General features: G+C 55.6%; 1 long non-coding RNA gene across 1 annotated transcript; it reads right to left on the minus strand.

Moving 5' to 3' along the window:
• Positions 1-233: 233 nt before the first annotated feature.
• LOC142925644 (uncharacterized) lies at positions 234-17,262 on the minus strand. Its single transcript, XR_012942596.1, has 2 exons — positions 17,100-17,262; positions 234-6,581 (listed from the first exon to the last, which is right to left on the minus strand). It is a non-coding gene; the product is annotated as an uncharacterized LOC142925644 (long non-coding RNA).
• Between the last annotated feature and the right edge of the window lie 3,448 nt (positions 17,263-20,710).

The raw sequence follows: 20,710 nt of genomic DNA on the forward strand, positions 1-20,710 counted from the left end.
GCGGTGCCCTTCTCGTACACGCCAACCGCGAGCTGCGCAGCGGCGAGAGTGCCCACGCGTACAGAACACGCGGGGCACCACAACGCACGGGCTCACAGTTAACGTGCACGGCGAGCGCGCACGCGATGACAAAATACACGCTCGTGCGCAAACACAAGACACCACACAACGCACAGGCTCACCACACCACGCACCCCCTCGCTCCCCGTACTCAGAGAGACAACACGACACGGTTTAATGTCTACTGGTGGTTTATTCTCTATTTAACTAGAATGATTCTACTCGTGTTAGTGCGGGTCAGCAGGGCAGGTCTGTCCTATCTCCCGGCTGTTATGGGCTCAATTTGCCTAGTCTCTCCCTACTCACCCCTCTACGGGATTTTCTCCTCGGACATACCTCTCCACTCTATACTTATGCTCCGACCTCGAGGTGTAGGAAGCCGCGGAAAGGCGAGGCTGCACGTGGCTTTGGCTGGGAAACTGGACCCGGCTGCTCTCTGACCCGTCTCACGGGCGTTCGAGTAGCAGGGGGATGACGACTCCTCGATCCCTCTCTCCATTTGACCCCCGGCGCAAAGAGACCGAGCTTCCCAATTTCACCCCTTTTTATGCTGCAAATTCAAAGCCTACGTGCCGCCAATCCGCTGGTCCCTGGCCAATCGGGTTATCCCCCTCTCCGACGCCCCGCCCCCCATTGTTTAACCGAGTGCACGACTGAGAGGTCCTCGTCCTCCTGCCCTACCACCCGTCGTGCCACGGCGAGGTCCCTGCACGTGTCGTGTACGCACCCTAAAGGTCAACCCATGCCGTCCCCCCCCCCGCCCCGCCCCCTGCTGGCCTGCCGTTGCGTGTGTACTTTTTGGCGATTTCCTCATTACGGTTCTCAGTGATCCGCCGTGGCTGTGCAATTTTAAGTCAATCCACGGCGCTGCAGTGTCATTCGGCCTGGGAGGGGTTCTGCCAATTCCCTGGCCCTGAGAAAACGTAGAGCACCCCCACGAGGGGGGCCCTCGGGTGAAAACTCAGGGGCAGGTGACCCCCCCACGAGGCCCTACGTGAGTGCACGTGTGTGTTTATGTGGGGGGTGGTGGGGAAGGTGCTGTGACGGAAGCCGGGTGGCTTCTCTGCCGCGGCAGCACAGCGGCGGTCCCGGCTTCGGCGGAGCGGCTTCGCTGTCGTGGCATCACATAGCCCCCCGAGGTGCCAGTCCCCGTCCCGGGTTGACTGGAGCACCTCGCCTGGGTTGCTCCCACGAGGTAGCGTCGCAGGGTCCGCGGGACTCGTCCAGTCCTCGTGGCCGGCCTCGGGGGTGGTGGCTTCGTCTCCCGGGGTTCCGGCGGCGGTCTCCTCCTCCACTCCAACGGTTCTCCTCGGTCCTCGGCACCTGCGGGCTGGGGAACGAACTCAGAGGCAGTAGGGTTTAAGGGCCGTCGTCCCCGTCCCCCCCGGCCTGGGCCGGGGCCCCACGAGGCCCGCGTCCCCCCCGGCCTGGGCCCCTCGGGGCCTGGGGCCCCGTGGGGCCCATAAACCGTGCGAGGCCCCCGAGTATGGGCGGCATGGGGACCCCGGGATTTCGGGGTACTTGAACGGTGGGGTCCCCCTCCGCTGGAGCTGCTCTCCATGGTTTTAGTCGGCGGACGTTGACCACCATCTCCCGGCCCTTCTCTCTCCCCTGAATCAGCACCGTCCAAGGGGAGATCTGTCGTCCCACGGTCCAGGATCCCCGTCAGTAGGTGGTAAATTTCCCGACCTGCCCGGCCCCAACGCAAGGAGTGTGCAGCCACACTTTCGAGCCCGCCGAGTAGAAGGGGGGCTCCATACGGGGTCGGGCGCTCTGCTCTTGCCGCTGGTGCGCGGCCTCTCCTTGCGGGTAGGCCCGGCCCCGGGCCTCTCGTAGAGTCTCCATCAGGTGTTCCACGGGGCGCCTCCCCTCCTACCGTTGTGGCGGGGGGACACCGAACAGCAGATCTGCGGGTAGACGAGACTCACGGCCAAACATCATTAGGAACGGGGTCTGGCCCGTGGACGCGTGTACTGTGGTGCTGTAGGCGAACAGGGCGTAGGGGAGGTGTTCGTCCCAGTCCTGTTGATTTGCGGCCGCCATGCCTTTGAGCTTCCCGGCTAGAGTCTGGTTCATCCACTCCACCATACCGTTCGCCTGGGGGTGGTACACCATGGTTCAGTCCTTCTGGATTCCGAGCTCGCGGCACAGCGCCTGAAACAGCTCGGCCTCGAACTCACTACCTTGGTCGGTAATGACCCGTTCGGGGATCCCGTGTTTCAGTAAGTAGTGCTCCACAAACGCTCGGGCTACCACGAGGGCCGTCTTATCGGGGGTGGCCACCGCTACGGAATAGCGTGTGAAGTATTCTACTGCTACGAGAATATATCGGTTGCCCCCGTGGGATTGCGGGAATGGCCCTTGCAGGTCAATCCCAACCAGCTGGTTCGTTCGACTGACACGGAACGGTCTCAGGGGTACCTGATCTCGCGCCGGTTTCGGTCCGCACTGCTGGCACGCGCGGCAGCCCTGTACCCAGGCGGCCACGTCTTGTGCCAACTTGGGCCAGAGATACTGGCGACGCAGGGTCTCTCGAGTGTGCCGTTCCCCATCATGGCCCCCGAGCGGGTGGTCGTGCACCAGTCTCAGCAGCTGGGGTCGCACCTGGGCAGGAACACAGATGCACCCCGGCTGGCCGGCTTCGGTTAGCTCTCGCACCACCCCGTTCTGCACGCACAACCGGGTATACAAACCACTCCAGGGTCCCGGTAGGGCGCTCTTCTTCTCCCTTAGGGCCGCTGCCACCGCCGCCAGGTCCGGGTCCCGCTGCTGGGTCTGTCTCAGCTGCTCGTCGTCCAGTCCCGGGAAGGTGCAGCCGACGTCCTCTTGGATCTGCCCGGTCAGGGTGGGGTGGTCCGTCGGTTCCCCGGCTCCTTCTGCAGGGGTCCCTGTGGCGCATATCATACTTTCTCTCGGGGTGTGGGGGGTTTAATTTCAGCACGCTGCCGGGGGTCCGCCGCCTGTCTGCAACGTCCCTCCATGAAGCACGGGCAGGCTTCTTCCGCCCTCGTCTCGGCGCACACCGCGGACCGCCTCGTCAAGGCGTCCGTGTTTGCGTGTGTCCGTCCGGCTCGGTACTCGATCTGCAGGTTGTACTCCTGCAACTGCGCCAACCATCGGGCCATCTGCCCCCGTGGTTCCTTGAATGTGAGGAGGAACTGCAGGGCATAATGGTCGGTGTGTACCCGACATTTCCTGCCGTACAAATACGGTCGGAACTGTTTCCATGCGAAGATCACGGCATACAGTTCTTGACGGGTCACGCAATAGTTCAGCTCAGCCCCGCTCAGGGTCCGACTGGCGTATGCGATGACCCGCTCCATCCCACCCTGCACCTGTGACAGCACCGCGCCCAGCCCACTGCTGCAGGCGTCGGTGTCCAAAATAAAATCAGTGTTGAAATTGGGGAAAGCCAGGGTGGGGGTGTGGGTGAGGTGGTCTTTGAGGGTGGTGAAGGCCATCTAGCAGGCCTCCATCCACGGATAGGGGTTCTTAGGGGATGTGAGTTGGGTGAGGGGGCGTGCAATCTCGCTGAATCCCTTTACAAATCGACGATAATAGGTGGCGAGCCCCAAGAATGACCTGATCTCCGTCAGGTTCCTCGGCCGTGGCCAATCCACTACGGTGAGCACCTTCTCCGGATCGGTGCGCACCCCTGCCTCACTGACTCGGTGTCTGAGGTACCCCACCTCACGCTGTGCAATGTAACACTTATGCGGTTTGAGCTTGAGATGGGCTGCTCGCAGTCACTGGAATACCTCCCGCAGCCTGGACCAGTGCTCAGACAGGGACCTACTGAACACTATCACGTCGTCCAGGTAAATTAGGCACTGTTCCCACTGCAAGCCCCGCATCACCAACTCCATCAACCGCTGGAATGTCGCAGGTGCGTTAGTGAGTCCGAACGGCAGCACCCGAAACTCAAACAGTCCCATCGGGGTGGTGAATGCGGTTTTTAGCCGATCCTCCTCCGCCATCTCCACCTGCCAGTACCCGGACGCCAGATCGAGGGTGGAAAAATACCGCGCTCCTGCGAGACTGTCAAAGGTGTCATCGATGCATGGGATGGGAAAGGCGTCGCCGAGGGTAACTGCGTTCAATTTTCGGTAATCAACACAGAATCGGGTCGACCCATCCTTTTTTTGTCACTTGTACCACCGGGGCAGACCAGGGGCTCGCTGAGGGCTGGATTATGTTGTCACGGAGCATATCTACGACTGCCTCTTTAATCTGACCCCGTTCAGGTGCGCCCACTTGGTATGCGGGGATGTTAATGGGTCGGGTGGCACCGGTGTCAATTTGGTGCTTCACAAGGTCTGTCCGACCCACGTCCGAGTCGTGTTCGCTGAACACGTCAGCGTACTCCCGCAGTAACCCGCGCAGCTGATCGGTCTCCCTCTTAGGTAACTCTGTCCAGGGTACGTGTAACGCGTCAAGCAGGGGGATGGCCTCGGCTCGGGGAGTCGGGCCGACTCGCCAGGCTACGTCCTGGTTATCCTCGGGGTGACCGCGGTTCTCAACCCAGAGTGCAAACACCGAGTCGTTAGAGTGGCGCGTGTGCAGGGGGTGTATGGTGGCTACCGGGGTGCGTCGTCGTAGTCTTGCTGGGGTACTGTGTGGATTAAACACCCGCATAAACAGTCGGCCCCCGTCTGCGTTGACCAGCGTGGCTGATCCCACAACCCCGTACCGTGCCGCCAACTCCGGGTGAGGAGTTAGCATTACCTCGCCCGATGGTCGGTGTGTGGGGTCAGTGGAGGGTGTTGCCACGGGCACCAGCATCTCGGCGAGCGGGCCGATGGTGACAGCCGACACCAGGGTAGCGGCCACGGGTGTGAAGCGAGGGCGATTGGGCTCTTGTCCCAGGAACGGAATCCGCTCCCCGCTGCTTTCCACTGTGGCGCATCGCAATACACTCATGGCACAACACACTCGAGACGTATAATTCCTGGGTGCACACCTGGTGTCCGAGACGGACCTCGAGGGAGACTCTTCCCAGCAACCCCATCCCGGCTCCACTCGCCGTGTGCAGCGTGCGATCTGGGGCCTGCAGGCGGCTCATGTCAACCCCGAGCATGCTGCAGTGTACGGCGCTCACGAGTGAGGCCACCGCCCCCGTGTCCAGTAAAATCCGGGTGCGCTGTCCGTTCACCTGCACTTCCACCAGCGACGCGGCCTCCGTGATTCCCGCCACCAGCTCCCGCAGCCAGTCGTCGCCGTCCTCACCGCGTCCTTGGGTGTTGTGGTCAGAATCTGTGTGGAGGTCACTCGCTCACCATTATTATTATTATCGTCATTTTGTGTTGGGACCACGTCGATTGCACCCCTTGATGGTCCATTCTCTAGGGGGCGTTGACATTTAACCCTGGCACGTTTCTCGCGCGGGTGATCTGAGGGCAATCTCTCATGAGGTGCCCTCGACAGTTGCACAGGTAGCATGCCTGGTGGGCGGTCCCATAGGAGGTCCCTTGGCCATCCCTTCTCCCCCTTCCCGTACGCAGCTATCCAAGGTCGGCCTTAGAGGTCGCCTTTGCCTCCTCCTTATTACTCATACTCATGCCGAAACGCAGGTCAAGTTGGTGAATTAATTCTGCTAGCTGGGTTTGTGTGCCTGCGGGTTAGAGCTTTTGCGAAATCAGCCGCCCGTCCATCTAAGTGTATTGTGAGTTGCGCTAATGCCTGCGCGTCTGTCCAAGCATTAATTTTTTTAGCCCCTGTGACGTTGCGGGCAAATGATTTCCATGAATGAATCCCCTGGCCGGTGAATACATGCCTTATTTTTGCGTGGGGTAACGCGCTGGGGGTTCGTGCCGCTTCTGACGCCATATTGTTGGAGAGACTGCCCCCCGTCTCCCCGTTCTCCCGTGACCCACCGTCCTCCTGCTCTCCCCCCCTCGCTGCTGCTCCTCGGGGCACGATTTAACTAGCTGCACTAACCAACTCGCAGATACGCCGCGGTGCCCTTCTCGTACACGCCAACCGCGAGCTGCGCAGCGGCGAGAGTGCCCACGCGTACAGAACACACGGGACACCACAATGCACGGGCTCACAGTTCACGTGCACGGCGAACGCGCACGCACGGGCGAAATATACGCTCGTGCGCAAACACAAGACACCACACAACGCACAGGCTCACCACACCACGCACCCCCCTCCCTCCCCGTACTCACAGAGACAACACGACACGGTTTAATGTCTACTGGTGGTTTATTCTCTGTTTAACTAGAATGATTCTACTCGTGTTAGTGCGGGTCAGCAGGGCAGGTCTGTCCTATCTCCCGGCTGTTATGGGCTCAATTTGCCTAGTCTCTCCCTACTCATCCCTCTACGGGATTTTTTCCTCGGACTTACCTCTCCACTCTATACTTACGCTCCGACCTCGAGGTGTAGGAAGCCGCGGAAAGGCGAGGCTGCACGTGGCTTTGGCTGGGAAACTGGACCCGGCTGCTCTCCGACCCGTCTCATGGACGTTCGAGTAGCAGGGGGATGACGACTCCTCGATCCCTCTCTCCAGTTGATCCCTGGCGCAAAGAGACCGAGCTTCCCAATTTCACCCCTTTTTATGCTGCAACTTCAAAGCCTACACGCCGCCAGCCACTGGTCCCTGGCCAATCGGGTTATCCCCCCTCTCCGACGCCCCGCCCTCCATTGTTTAACCGAGTGCACGACTGAGAGGTCCTCGTCCTCCTGCCCCACCACCCGTCGTGCCACGGCGAGGTCCCTGTGCGTGTCGTGTACGCACCCTAAAGGTCAACCCCCCCCCCCCCCCTGCTGGCCTGCCGTTGTGTGTGTACTTTTTGGCGATTTCCTCACTGCAGTTCTCAGTGGTCCGCCGTGGCCGTGCAATTTTAAGTCAATCCACGGCGCCGCAGTGTCATTCGGCCTGGGAGGGGTTCTGCCAATTCCCTGGCCCTGAGAAACCGTGGAGCACCCCTACGAGGGGGTCACCCGGGTAAAAACTCAGGGGCAGGTGACCCCCCCACGAGGCCCTACGTGAGTGCACGTGTGTGTTTATGTGGGGGGTGGTGGGGAAAGCGCTGTAACGGAAGCCGGGTGGCTTCTCTGCCGCGGCCGCCTTTCGCAGCCATTATTTACGATTTTTCATGGATGTTTGGGCCTGGGCTACCGTAATGAGCTAGCCAAGTGTCTGTGTAACCTTCAACAAACACGGCAAACATTTGGCCAGAGCATTACGGTGGCCTAGCCCAACAATCAATTACGAATCAGGCAGGATAAGCACTATTGACTTCCCCACTAAGTGGGTCCTGATTTGTATCGACTCCGGAGGCAATGATAGGCTGAGTCAACACCCCCCAAACCAGGAGATGAACTTGCAACCTATCCGATTGGGAGCTGCTCGCTCTACCGCTGAGATATTCAACTCACAAACAGTTCCAAAAATATGGCCCTGGTCGCACCACGTCAAACACATGCCGGAACGGATTTACGAATTGCACCGATGGAAATTCCACCTTCCCCTGATGGGGACGCTTCTGTACCCAGGACGGCCACTGTTGACCTCCCCGCAAAAAAAAAAAGTGTAACCGATTTTACAGACCCGGAGGGATGATTGGGCTGAGTCAGCTCAACCCACGCCCCTCTACCAGGTGGTGAACTCGCAACCTCTCCTCCTGCGAGCCACCATCATGCTGCAGCGACGGGTAGCGTGGGCGAATCGCTGCGTCGAGACACGGGGCGACGGCGCTCGCGTATCGCGACGCGCACGATCTTTCGCCGGACCTCCCGCGCCTGCTGAGCGATCGCTGCACGAGCGAGGCGGAGCGCCACGTGGCTCAGGTTCTCGCCGAGAGGATCCGAGGGGACGCGCAACTCGGGCGAGGCCGCTTCTCGAATGAAATAAAATCGAGTGTGCGTTCGCTCGCCTCCCATTAGCGCCGTTGGCAACGTACGGTGCGAAAGAAGTTCAACAAACATGCTTCGTCTGCTTCTTACGGAAAACACATTAACGAGAGCATCTTTAAAAATAACCCCCCAAAAAACGCATATACATACATTTCTAATAATTATTATTTTCAGCACGTTGTGAATCCACTGCTGGATCATGGGCTCTATAAACTTCTCAGGGGGGGGGGGGTGGATTTGAGGGCGGGGTGGGCGGCGGGGTGGGCAACAAACACATTGCTGAAGGCTCCCAATGAGCCAGCAGCACCGCCACTGAACGTTGGAACGGCCCCGACTGGAGAGAATCAAGTCGAGTCGGTGGCGGCCGAGAAGACTGCGGCGATATTTACCCCTGGGCAGCAGGGAGCCGCCGCGTGCGTTACTGCGCGCGCGCCGCAGGCACGGTGCGTTAGCGCGGCGCCAGGGCTGAACAAATGTGACGGCGACAGCCCTTCATCATGCAGAGGAAAGGATGCGTGGAGGATGGAGAGCGTGGGGGGGGGGGGGCGGGTGATTATACACGGGAGTCACAATTGGGGGCGCGCGGCAGCGCGGCGGTCGACGCGTAGCGCGCGCCGCCTCGATACGCGCGCGTCTCCTGCCGCCGAAAGAATGTCGACGATCGGCACGAGGAATGAACAATGATCACTCACCCACCCCACCCCACCCCTCCCCCCACCCACCCCTCTCCCCCCACCCACCCACCCCTCCCCCCACCCACCCACCCCTCCCCCCACCCACCCACCCCTCCCCCCACCCACCCACCCCTCCCCCCACCAACCCACCCCTCCCCCATACTCACCCCTCCCCCCACCCACCCTCCCCACTCCCCACCCTACTCCCCACCCTCGTAGAGACTCAAAACAATTCAACTGGGATCCCCACGCCGTCAACATCGGCAGTTCACCAGCATTGGTCCAAGGCTCCCACATTGGCATTTGCCCCAGCACAGACCTTTAACGCAGTTCGCGGGATTAATTTATTTCAGAGCGAGTATAGTTTTGGAAAGGTTAAAGTTTGATAAGTTAAATAGTTTTACTAAAATTACTTTGTCCTAATTAAACTTGTTCGTCAATTGATCAGAATAATTCGTTGTAATAATACATTTTCCTAAACTTTCGCATTTTTAAAGTACTGTATACTAATTACAAAACGGGTTATCTGGACGGGTTCAGATAATCTCAGACCGGCTCCAGATAGGGCCAAAGGTGTTACCCAATCCATGCGTACCGTGTGGTCGAATTGAATTCGCTCTGCAAACTCTGAGCATTGCGATGCTGATGATGTCTTTAACAAAGGTCCCTTTTCCTAAATTTATAAACAAAGGTTCTTCAAACTGAAGACACGATCTCACCGTTGAAGTGACGGACAGCCTCGTGATACCGCATGTGTGTCTGTTCAAGCAAGCCAGTGGGACTATAGTTGTAAAGTTAAGCCCTCTATAAAACGGGATACTATTTGGCGGATAGCCCATTGAGCCGACCGATATACAACACAGTACTCATACAAAATATGATCACAAATGGCGAACATTATTAATTTTAATAATTATGATCATAACAATCAACGCAATCCTGTTAGCTCGAGGCTAATTTGGAAAATGTGACAAGCAGTCTATGAAGTAGCTTCAGGGGGGAGGGGGTGCACGTGAACAAAGAGACGGCGAGAGAGATCCCGATCGCAATCCTCGTGGAGATTGCGATAGGGATCACTGGTCCCCTCCCCCACCACAATTAGACTCCGACGATTTCCATTGAACGTAATGACCGGCCATTAACCTTTTGACCAGGATCCACGTGCGCCTCTAATCGCCGCTGACATCTCGTTCGGAATTCTCTCCTTCAGTCGGCCCCGGGCCGCGTTCGCTCCTCGCTCATGTGCGAGGAGCGAACGCGGCCCGGGTATCGCTGAGCCGGGCAGCGAGCGGGTGGGCGAGGGCCGCGGGGGCCGCGGGAGGGGGGGAGGGGGCCGCGGGAGGGGGGGAGGGGGCCGCGGGAGGGGGGGAGGGGGCCGCGGGAGGGCGGGGAGGGGGCCGCGGGGGGGGGCCGCGGGGAGGGGGCCGCGGGGGAGGGGGGGGCGGGGGGAGGGGGGCGGGGGGGAGGGGGGGCGGGGGGGGGGGGGGGGCGGGGGGGCGGGGGCGGGGGGGAGAGGGGGGGAGAGGGGGGGGAGGGGGGGCGGGGGGGGGGCGGGGGCGGGGGGGAGGGGGGGGCGGGGGGGAGGGGGGGGCGGGGGGGAGGGGGGGCGGGGGGGAGGGGGTGCGGGGGAAGGAAGGGCCGGGGGGGAAGGGCGGGCAAAGGGGGTGGGGGGGGGGGGGCTCTCCGGACCCTGATGACGCGTGGTGCGCGCAAGCCGCCTTCAACCGGATTATAAGACGCACCCCCCCCCCACCATCCCCACCTTGCCCAACCCCCACCCCGTACCTCCGATGAGCACGGTTAGCTCCGTGCGGTGTGCGAACGAAGTCCAACATAAACACATACCCCGCCTCTACATTTGACATGGAAGCGAAATATAAAATAGAAACTCCATCAAATACTCGCGAACGTTCGTCGAACGTTCGCGCGGAGCCACACCGCCGGCACCCTCGGCTGCGCAACAATTAAGCGGCGCCCTTCCTTTTTTATTCTGCCAATTTAAACGCGAAGGAAGCTAATGAGGCACGCGGAGAGTCACTCAATCATTAAGCCGAGCTCACGTTGTTGCTGCTGCTGCTGCTGCTAAGAGAGAAAAAGTTCCGACACAACAACCGACCCCGTGCCGAAAAGGCGCGCAGTCAACGGCAGCACGAGCCAGACGTTAACAAAGAACGCCGTCGTGAGATTCATGATTCTTTCTGTTCTTCCTCTCACCCACCCCGGTACAGAATTCAAAGAAACTAACAATTAATGTAATAATAGGGGTTTTCCCCTTTTTCCTGGCAACAAAACTGAAACCTTTTCACGATGAATCATGGTTACTGCATTAACCAGAATACCTGCAGTCAAAATGCAAACAAAAAACACATACTATGATAATATATGATGCATTGTCCTTGAAACTGATTGGTCCACACCAAGGGACGGCTTTCTTTTGAGCCTCGACCCAATTGGTGCTCGACCAGATGACGCCAAAAGGCGTACAGCTAACAATTAGTGTTTATTTTTTAACAATGATTATTCTACACGGATGGGTGTCACTCAACAGGTACGCTTTGCTGGGCGACAATATCACCCTCTATACTCAAATAAACAAAGCATTGCGTGCAGGCCACACGTAATGATCTGACGACATTATTCCGTGAAACCCTCCACCACCCGACAGAGCCAAATGTATTAAATAGTCACGCGCACAAGGGTTTAACGCGCCAATGGATCTATTTGTTTCGTCCCACGGGTAAGTTAAACATCTGAAATCTACACGCAAAGGTGTTATCAACATCAAAACATAACAGACAGGAATAGCAGCATGATTCTGCATGTTTTAGAAAACATTATGCTGCCTGATGTCCGTATTTTATTTTATTATTTTTGTTATCCACTCTACAGGGAAATTCAACCTCTGTGGGCCCCATCCCTTCCTCTATATGCCCCGCCCCCTTCCTATATATGCCCCGCCTCCATTAATCATTAGGCCCCGCCCTTTGCTGATCAGGCCCCCACCCTTTACCGATCAGGCCCCTACCCTTTCCCGATCAGGTCCCCACTCTTTCCCGATCAGGTCCCCACCCTTTCCCGATCAGGCCCCCACCCTTTCCTGATTAGGCCCCCACCCTTTCCTAATCAGGCCCCCACCCTTCCTCGATCAGGCCCCCACCCTTTCCCGATCAGGCCCCCACCCTTTCCCGATCAGGCCCCCACCCTTTCCCGATCAGGCCCCCACCCTTTCCTAATCAGGCCCCCACCCTTCCTCGATCAGGCCCCCAACCTTTCCCGATCAGGCCCCCACCCTTTCCCTAATCAGGCCCCCACCCTTTCCTGATCAGAGCCCTCTTCCTGATCCATTTTTAGCCCCCCCCTTATTCGTTTTGGCCCCGCCTCTTTCTATTTAGTCTCCGCCCCTTCCCCCTCCCCCTACCACACACACAGCGGTTGGGGCTTGTGTTGGTAGTGGCGAGGCGTTGTGAGAGAGCTGCTGCGGGGGGTAGCGGTGGGTGGAGGGCAGCTTCAGGACGATGACGACCACCAAAATCCCTCATGGAGCAGCAATAGAAGAAGAAGAAGAGTGATAGATGTTGTTTTTTCTCTCGAGGGGCTTTTGAAGAGAAACTTGCAAAACATTAAAAGCGCTTGTTGAGTTTTGCTAATCCATCCGATGGGCATCGCGAGGTGCATGATGTATGTCAGGGCGAGGGCATCTACTGATTTTGTATTTAAACTCCCCCCAAAAATAAATAAAAATCCCAACCAAGATGAATATTTAATGAATTTCAATTATTTTCTCTGCTTGTTAATCAACAAGGCTGATGATCCATGGCTTTGTAAATTTGCGTGGGGGGGGGGGAGGTTGTAACCTCTAATTCTCAAGTCACCTTGAGGCAGAGAATGTCAGCTACGGGGGTGGCGTAGCAATCATTCATCGGGCCTTATCTATCCACTGTTGGACGAAGGCCCCCGACAGAACGAATGAGCGAGGCACACGACACGTGCCGGATTGGCGATCCATCATTCTCCCCCAACCCGATATCGCCCCCCTCCCCACCGTCCCCCCCCCCCCCACCACCACCCACCACCACCCACCACATCAGTCAACCCCATGCCCCCTCCTCGCCCCTCACATCGCCCATCTCACCGCCGCCACAATCCGCTTGACCGCGAGCGGGATCCCATCCATACTCGTGACCGATCGCTAATTGCCCCGCGCCTAATTGACCGCGGGCTACCCATAATGCACGAGCCCGAAGACTCGAGTCAAGGGGCCATAATGAGAATAAAGCGTCCCGGGCAATCAATTCAGCGATTGGCGCGAGCTGACAAACGGCTCTTATCTTGTAGCTGTATGGCGCCTGCCTAGGCTGCGGTGCGTGCTTCCCCTGGGCTTGCCTGCCACAGGTTTAAAAGATTCGTCAGGAAGGGACGCATAAATGTTGCAATGTAAGGCGAATTGTCGGACGAGCGCGATGTCGCTGCACAGGGAGGCCGCCGAGGCGGAATAGCAATCCAGAGGTCGCCGGTTCGATTTGATCTCCCGGCATGGCAGTGAACCGATCGCTAATTATTGCCCCCTCCGCCTCTCCCGCTCCCCGCTCATCATAGTTGGTCGGCAGGCTGCGTGCGGAGTGGTAAATTGAGAGTACGGCCACCCTCTTCCAAGACGTCTGGTTCGCGTGGAGGAATAGGCCAAATACACTCCAGAGCTCGCTCTAGTGGAGGCTCTTCTGTCAGCGGTGGCGTAACCGAGATAATTACAGGGGGCTGTACGTTTACCTCTTTACTGTTTTACACCAAAATCTCAACACATTTGTCGTCACACTGCCCTGAACGAAAAACACATTTCGCATGGCACACTGTCCGACAAACGGGCTTTGAGCAACGCACCACCCTGTTACAGGGGTTCAATCTTATTTTGTTGAGCCACGTGAGACCAGGAGGGGCTCTACCAAAATGGCCAAACAAATAAAACGAAGTATCGCACTTAACCAAGTAAAAAATGGGCACATAAGACAACTGCGTCACACGAGAAATCGAAAAATAGTGCAGCTCAAAGTTAATGAACACATTCTCTGCAGAATAAGTCGGCTCAGCAAGATTGCTTCCAGACGGATCGAGTCACGAGATGACATCACGGGTGTCTGATATCTCGGCAAAGGGGCGCATCTTTTTATAATGATGTGCGTGGGGTTTGTTGTTGTTGTAAACACCTCAATCGAATGCACGTTGTTAATTCTCAGAGTGAAAAGAAGCAAGCATTACGTTAAAAAAATGTGACAACATGGATGACCGGCCAGAGACCATCAACGCACTCCGCGTGTATGCACGTGTGTGTATGTTGAACTTCTTTCGCACCGTACGTAGCCAACCGCACAAAACTAAACACACTACACTAGAAAAGCCAGTTTAATCACGTGTGGCCGGAACCTGGATTCAAACCTCACAATGTACGTATGTGTTGAACTTCTTTCACACCCCAGGTAGCCAACCGTGCTAGTCTGAGTGGTCTGACACGGCCATTATGAGCCATCTGAAATGAGCCACTCTACCTTCAGGGGTTGCCACTGTTTGCACTGTAGACCAAACCCGTGCGTGTGCATTTCTCGTTCAGCCTTAGGTCTATCAAAGCCGTGCAGTTTCCTGTCAATAACGTGCAACACAATACCACAGGATCTGGGCGCAAATCGATTGTTGCCACCTGAGCACAGATGCCAATTCCCCGACTGTCCGGGTCAAACCCACACGGGCAGCAACCCCTAGTGGGGAGGGTAAGTGGGTGAGCGCGTGACTGAGAGAGTGCAGGAGTGGGTGAGTGACATGGCAACATTAATTAGTGCATGAACGAGTGGGTGAACGAATGAGTGGATGAGTGGGTGAGTGATACGGAAAATAAATAAGCGAATGAATGAGTGGGTGAGTGAATTATTAGGAGAGTGGATGAGTGGGTGACTGACGCGGGAAATGAATTCATGCATGAATGAGTGGGTGAGTGGATGATTGGATGAGAGAGTGGGTGAGTGGGTGAGGAACATGGCAAATGAATTCGTGAATGAATGAGCGAGTGACTAACTAAATGAGAGAGTGGATGAGTGGGTGAGTGACACGACAAATTAATAAGTGAATGAATGAATGAATGGGTGAGTGAGTAGAAGGATGGATGAGAGAGTGAGTGATTGTGGAGAGTTATACGGCAAATGTATTAGTGCATTAATGAGTGGGTGAGTGGATAGATGAGAGAGTGGATGAGTGGGTGAGAGACACGGCAAATGAATTCGTGAATGAATGAGCGGGTGAGAGAATGAATGGGAAAGTGGATGAGTGGGTGAGTGACACGGCAAATGCATTAGTGCATGAAAAAGTGGGTGAGTGAATGGATGGATGAGAGGAGTGGGTGAGATATACCGCAAATGAATTAGTGAATGAATGAGTGGGCAAGTGAGTGGGTGGGTGATTGAATGAGTGATAGCGTTCCCACATTTTCCCATCGCAGACCAAAGCCCAGACAAATGTCTCAGCCTGCGACCCGTCTCTTATCAATAGGGTGCATACATTACTGTAACATAGATGAAAACAGAAACGCCGGTACCAGATTTCGGCACAACAACAAAAAATTCCTGCCACGTCGACACACAAATGCCAATTCCCACACTGTTCGGGTCAAAACTCGAACAGGTGGCACCTTGAGCCACCATCGCCTGTGATCCCTGGCGTTCATTCTCTTCGTCTCTCTCTCTCTCATCCTCTCTGGCGCGCGAGAATGCGTTGTCGCTACTCGGTGTGACATTCCCGGTTTAATTTGATTTGTTCGCTTATTGTTTCCTTCCTTTGTTTTGTCTCCACGCGCGGGGTTTGCTCTGTGAACCGCACGGATGAAAGCCGCCGTCAGATGTGAGTGACATCTCTGTCCCTACCCCGTCGCTGACCCCGTGGCCATACTTGATGTCTATGACAAAGAGCTTCATAGCTCATCGGATTCTTTCTCCAGTCTCAATAAACACTCTGATTGCGTCGATGGGCTCGCACATTCATTCTCGAGATTGTGTGCGCGCGCGTGACTTTATATATATGACACCAACAGCAATTAAATAATTTTCAGTTATATTTTTTATTTTATTTTACCAGTTAAGGTCTACTGAGCTTTTCAGCTCGCATTCAGAAGTCACCTGGAGACGAATGATAGCTCAACGAAGTGGTTGATCGTGTGTAAATATATAGAAGCCAACCACTCTAAACGCATCATGATGTTTATTCCAAATGTGGAGGGGAAAACCGGAGGGCCCGTAGAAATATCCACGCAACCACGGGGAGAGAGACTGGGGCAGAGACACGCACACTCCAAATAGACAGCAGCAGGCGTCAGGCTCGGGATAGAACCCACGACCTCCTGTGTACCAGGCGAGGTAGTAAACATCTCCTAGCCACCGTGATGATGATGAGAGAGAGAGACACGCACACTCTAAATAGACAGCAGCAGGCGTCAGGCTCGGGATAGAACCCACGACTTCCTGTGTACCAGGCGAGGTAGTTAACATCTCCTAGCCACCGTGATGATGATGAGAGACACGCACACTCCAAATAGACAGCAGCAGGCGTCAGGCTCGGGATCGAGCACACGACCTCCTGTATACCAGGCGAGGTAGTTAAGACAAGTGAGTGGGTGGGTTTGGGTGAGTGGTGAGTGGGTGGGTGAGTGGGTGGATGAGTGGGTGAGTGAGTAGCGAGTGGGTGAGTGAGTGGGTGAGTGAGTCGGTAAGTGAGTGGGTGAGTGAGTGGTGAGTCAGTTAGGTGGGTTTGGGAAGGACGCGCCGGCTGACGGAACGATGGCCGATTGTCAAGAATAATAACAATCGGATGGCAGGTAAGGACTGCAACGTGTACGAGAGGGCACGCATCGAGGAGATGGAGCGACGGAATCAGCTCGTGTGCAGGTGGCTGCGTGAATTATTACATGGTAGAATCGCATGCCTCCATCCAGCAGTGGATAGACCAAGTGACGCGTGCACGATGGGCAGCGCTGTGCATCGAGATGGAAATGCGATTGTGTTGGTTTGTAACACCGCACAGCTCGCTGCGATGATCTATCTACCGCTGGACGAAGGCTGCCCCCCGGAATCAGTCGCCACCTCTCATTGGTCCGACGATGCTACGGCGGCAGAGGGTAGCCGGGTGGACTAAACACATCCCACGGGCCAAAACGCTGCAAGGAAACACGAGCGAACGTACGGCTAACGGTGCTTACCATGAATACATTTATTTAGTAACATCATTTATATATTTACTTAACGAATCATACGGCGTGATGTCCAACTTCCGTGGCACGCCGCCACCTATAGGGAGAGTCCAAAATCCCAATCTAATTGTGGACGCGGGCGAATTATTTTTAATAGATAAATACCATTCCAAAATCCACCCCCACACCACTCCAATCCCTCCACTCCCATCACCCCTCCACCCCCTCACCACCCCGGGCTCTGAGCGCACTCCGCTCGCCGCACACGCCCTGCAACTCACGTGGCCATCAAACACCCCGGGCACCGTCGCTCGAGAGAGAAAGAGAGGCGCGCTCCAGGCGTGCCACGGGAGAGACTTTGCGGCGTTCGCGGTGGGCCCCCTCCAGCGTCGTCATTGTCGTGGTAGATTTCGCTGGAAACATTCTCGTCAGATGGTTCATGAAGGGCGTTGCTCCAAAATGGGGGGGGGGGGTGGGGGGGACGCAAATCCCCTCCCTCCCTCCCTTCTCTCTCACTCTCTGTCGCTCTCTGTCGCTCTCTCGCCTTTTCTCACCTGCGACCACAAGGTGGAGTGTTTGGGTTCAGAGCGAGGTCTTTGTCTCAGGTCCAAAACGACGAGCGGCCAGAGGAGAACAGCACGGTAAGAAGAATTGTCATCGATCCGAGTTCACGCATTCCAATCCTGCACCTCCACTTAGTGCGGTTGATTTCGTACGGTGCGAAAAAAGTGTTACGTATAGTCGACGCGTTTCTTGAATTGAGAAAGGTTGCTCTTTGTAAGTACTAGAAACAACGAGACGACGTGGGGGGAGGGGGGGTCGAGTTAGACGTGGAGCTGAAAGAGGAGAGATGTGTCCTGCAGTGCGGTGAGTCTGGACATCGGTGGGTGAGCGATTGGGTGAGTGTGTTGTTGTGGCCTGCGGTGTGTGTGGCGAGTGAGTTGTGAACTTGAGTTGTTGAGTGAGTGAGTGGTTGAGTAAAAGAGTGTACGGGCGAGTGAGTGTGTTGTTGCGACCTGCAGTGTGTGTGTGGTGAGTGTGGGATTGGTCGGTTGGGTGTGTGTATGGGTGAGTGAGTGTATGAGTGGGTGAGTGAGTATGTTGTTGCGACCTGCAGTGTGTGTGTGGTGAGTGTGGGATTGGTCGGTTGGATGTGTGTATGGGTGAGTGAGTGTATGAGTGGGTGAGTGAGTGTGTTGTTGCGACCTGTAGTGTGTGTGGTGAGTGTGGCATTGGTCGGTTTGGTGGATGAGTGCATGAGTGTAAGGGTGAGTGAGTCTATGAGTGGGTGGGTGGGCGAGTGAGTGTGTTGTTGTGACCTGATGTGTGGTGGTTCAACACGGTGTGGACGAGACGAAACTGTTAGTTCCCCAAACACTGATTGGACAGCCGCAGACAAAAAAGGTACAGAACCGATTCTGCCCAACCCCCCGATGTAATCATGCGCTGGGCATCATCTCACATCCAGGATAGCCCTCGCTATGGCTCTGGCTTCTCGTCCATGACGTGTTGAGTGATTGACACTTGCTCCACTCTCATTCAGTAAACCAGAAAATGTGGAGGATGAAATTAAGCCCTGGTGACATGGTATACCCTAACGGGAACAATCGCTGCAAAGTGCGCAGAGAGAGAGAGACAGAAGAGGTGCATGCCGGGTACACAGAGAATGTACTGGGCGGGCTGGAGCAGGCCACGATGACGATGATAGTGATGGTGATAGTCGTGATGATTGGTGATGGTAATGATGGCGATGGTAATGATGGTGGTGGATGTGGTGGCGATGATTGTAGTGATGGTGATGGTAGTGATGGTGGCCAATGCTTGTGGCTAACAACAGAGTGGAGGCTCAATGAGGGAGTGTCCTGGAAGAATAAAAATCTCTAAAAGGTAATCGTCCATAAAATATTTTTTTGTTAATTGTAGCTTAATTGTGTGTACGAAGTGAGTGAATTAAGTTTGTTGTGCTGCCTTTCTATGGAGGATATCATGCAGAATCTGAAATGGGTCATCGCGTATTTAATCGAGACCAACCTGGTTAAGTTGGTACACACAGACACGCGGCTTTATCAAGTTGTCCCAACGCACCTCAACAATTGATAGCCTTCGTGGTTTCCCTGGGCTCTTCCACGTGGCCGACTCCCGCATGGCTCTGCGGCCCCATGAATTCGAAATTACTCCCACGTGGCCCGCTGATTGTGGCTGTAAAGGGCTGTCTGACCTCCCACGGTTGATTGCCAGCGCCAGGTCAACCGACTTTGGAATCCCACGATCCCTCGAGTACAATATTGTGTAAAGAAGGAAGCTTTTGTCTTCGCAGCCGCTCGCTTGAAGTGATTCTAATAATTACTCGCAGCGAGCGTGTGAGCGGCTGTGTGAGCGTCCCCGATTGCATTCCGTCTATCTTCGCCTCCCCCCATCCACAGCTGCGTCCCGATCGTGCGAGATCCGTTGTCTTCTATGTCACCTCCTCTGTCGCGTACGGCAGAACGTAGAAAGTCAATCGCGAAATTGAGATATTTTAGGTCGAGTTTATCGAGCCGATTTTGCTGGCGGGTTTGTTGGAGGTCGTGCGTAGCGCGAGCGACCTCTGTACGCCAGGGGTTTGGGGGGCACGCACAGATCGCGTGAAATATCCCCCGAGAAACGAACGAGAGAAAGAGAGAGAGGAAGAGAGAGAGAAAAGAAGGCCTCCGATAGAGAGAGCTGTAGTCCCCCCCCACACCTCCTCCTAGAGGGAATGTTTGGCCTACTCTTCCACGTTGGCCAGACGTCTCGAACGCGTCGGGAGGTACCCACGCTTCACCCCACCACACGCGACCCGCCGATCGACGGGCTACGCTGTAGTCACTCGCACCGCTGGTTCCACTGAGATGGTGGGGGGGTGAGGGTGCGGGATGGGGGATATGAGGGCATAGGGAGGGGGGGGGTGAAGGTGCGGGGGATGTGAGGGCACGGGGGGTGAGGGCGGTGGTGATTTTAGAAGCTTGCACCGTTAATTCAACTGCCACGCCGGGAGGTAGATGGAACCACATCCCTCTGTATTGCAAGTCAAGTCTGCTGCTAATCCACGACAGCATCCGTATGTATGGTATACTGTACACCAACAGAAATCATCTTATAGATGTGTACATAAAAATGCTGTTAAGTGTCCAATTTAAATTCCAATTATGCTCAGCAGCATCATGTGATGAGATGAATGAAATTTCAATTCGGAGATCTCACAAGCTGGGGTAACATCACCCCGCATTAGACAGCGGCCTGTGGAAGATGACATGCCAGCGCTACTGCCGAGGGCCTGTCACTGGGCTCTTATCCACACTATAAGCATACATTTTACACGCTCAGAAAGTAATATTCATTGCCTGGCAATTACATTTTTAATCCTCAGAGCTAGAACGTGATAAATTAAACACGACCCAATTTTAATACGACTATTGCGTGGTCATTCGTTGGTAACCAGGCCGAGACCATCGGCGTGCCATGATTGAGTTGCCGGTTTGATCATCGGGCAGCTGAAACCCGGATTCGAACCCAGGTTCTTTCAACGGTATTGGCTTAATCCTCTGCCACAACCATTATTATCATCCGACCGAGCCACCTGGCCCGTTTATACATGATGCTTTAAAAAAATGTTAACACTTAAATGGGACTATCGTTTTTAATGGAAAAAGAACGGACAATGCAAATGTATATTGTCAACACATGCCTCTGGAATATTCTCCAGGTGGTCTCCAGAGCTTGGAGGCACATATCTCGTGGTGTTGTTGCAAATTCTCCGAAGTGTGAACATTTTTCTGAAGCACGCTGTATTTAAAGATGCAATCGTTTTTGCTTTCACTTCATCAGTGGCTGTATTTAATGGGTTGCTCCGACACGTAGTGTGGACTACTCG

This window comes from Petromyzon marinus, chromosome 22 (genome assembly GCF_048934315.1).
Source record: "Petromyzon marinus isolate PM22_M1 ecotype Great Lakes invasive population chromosome 22, UKy_Petmar_22M1.pri1.0, whole genome shotgun sequence".
Classification (NCBI taxonomy): domain Eukaryota; kingdom Metazoa; phylum Chordata; class Hyperoartia; order Petromyzontiformes; family Petromyzontidae; genus Petromyzon; species Petromyzon marinus.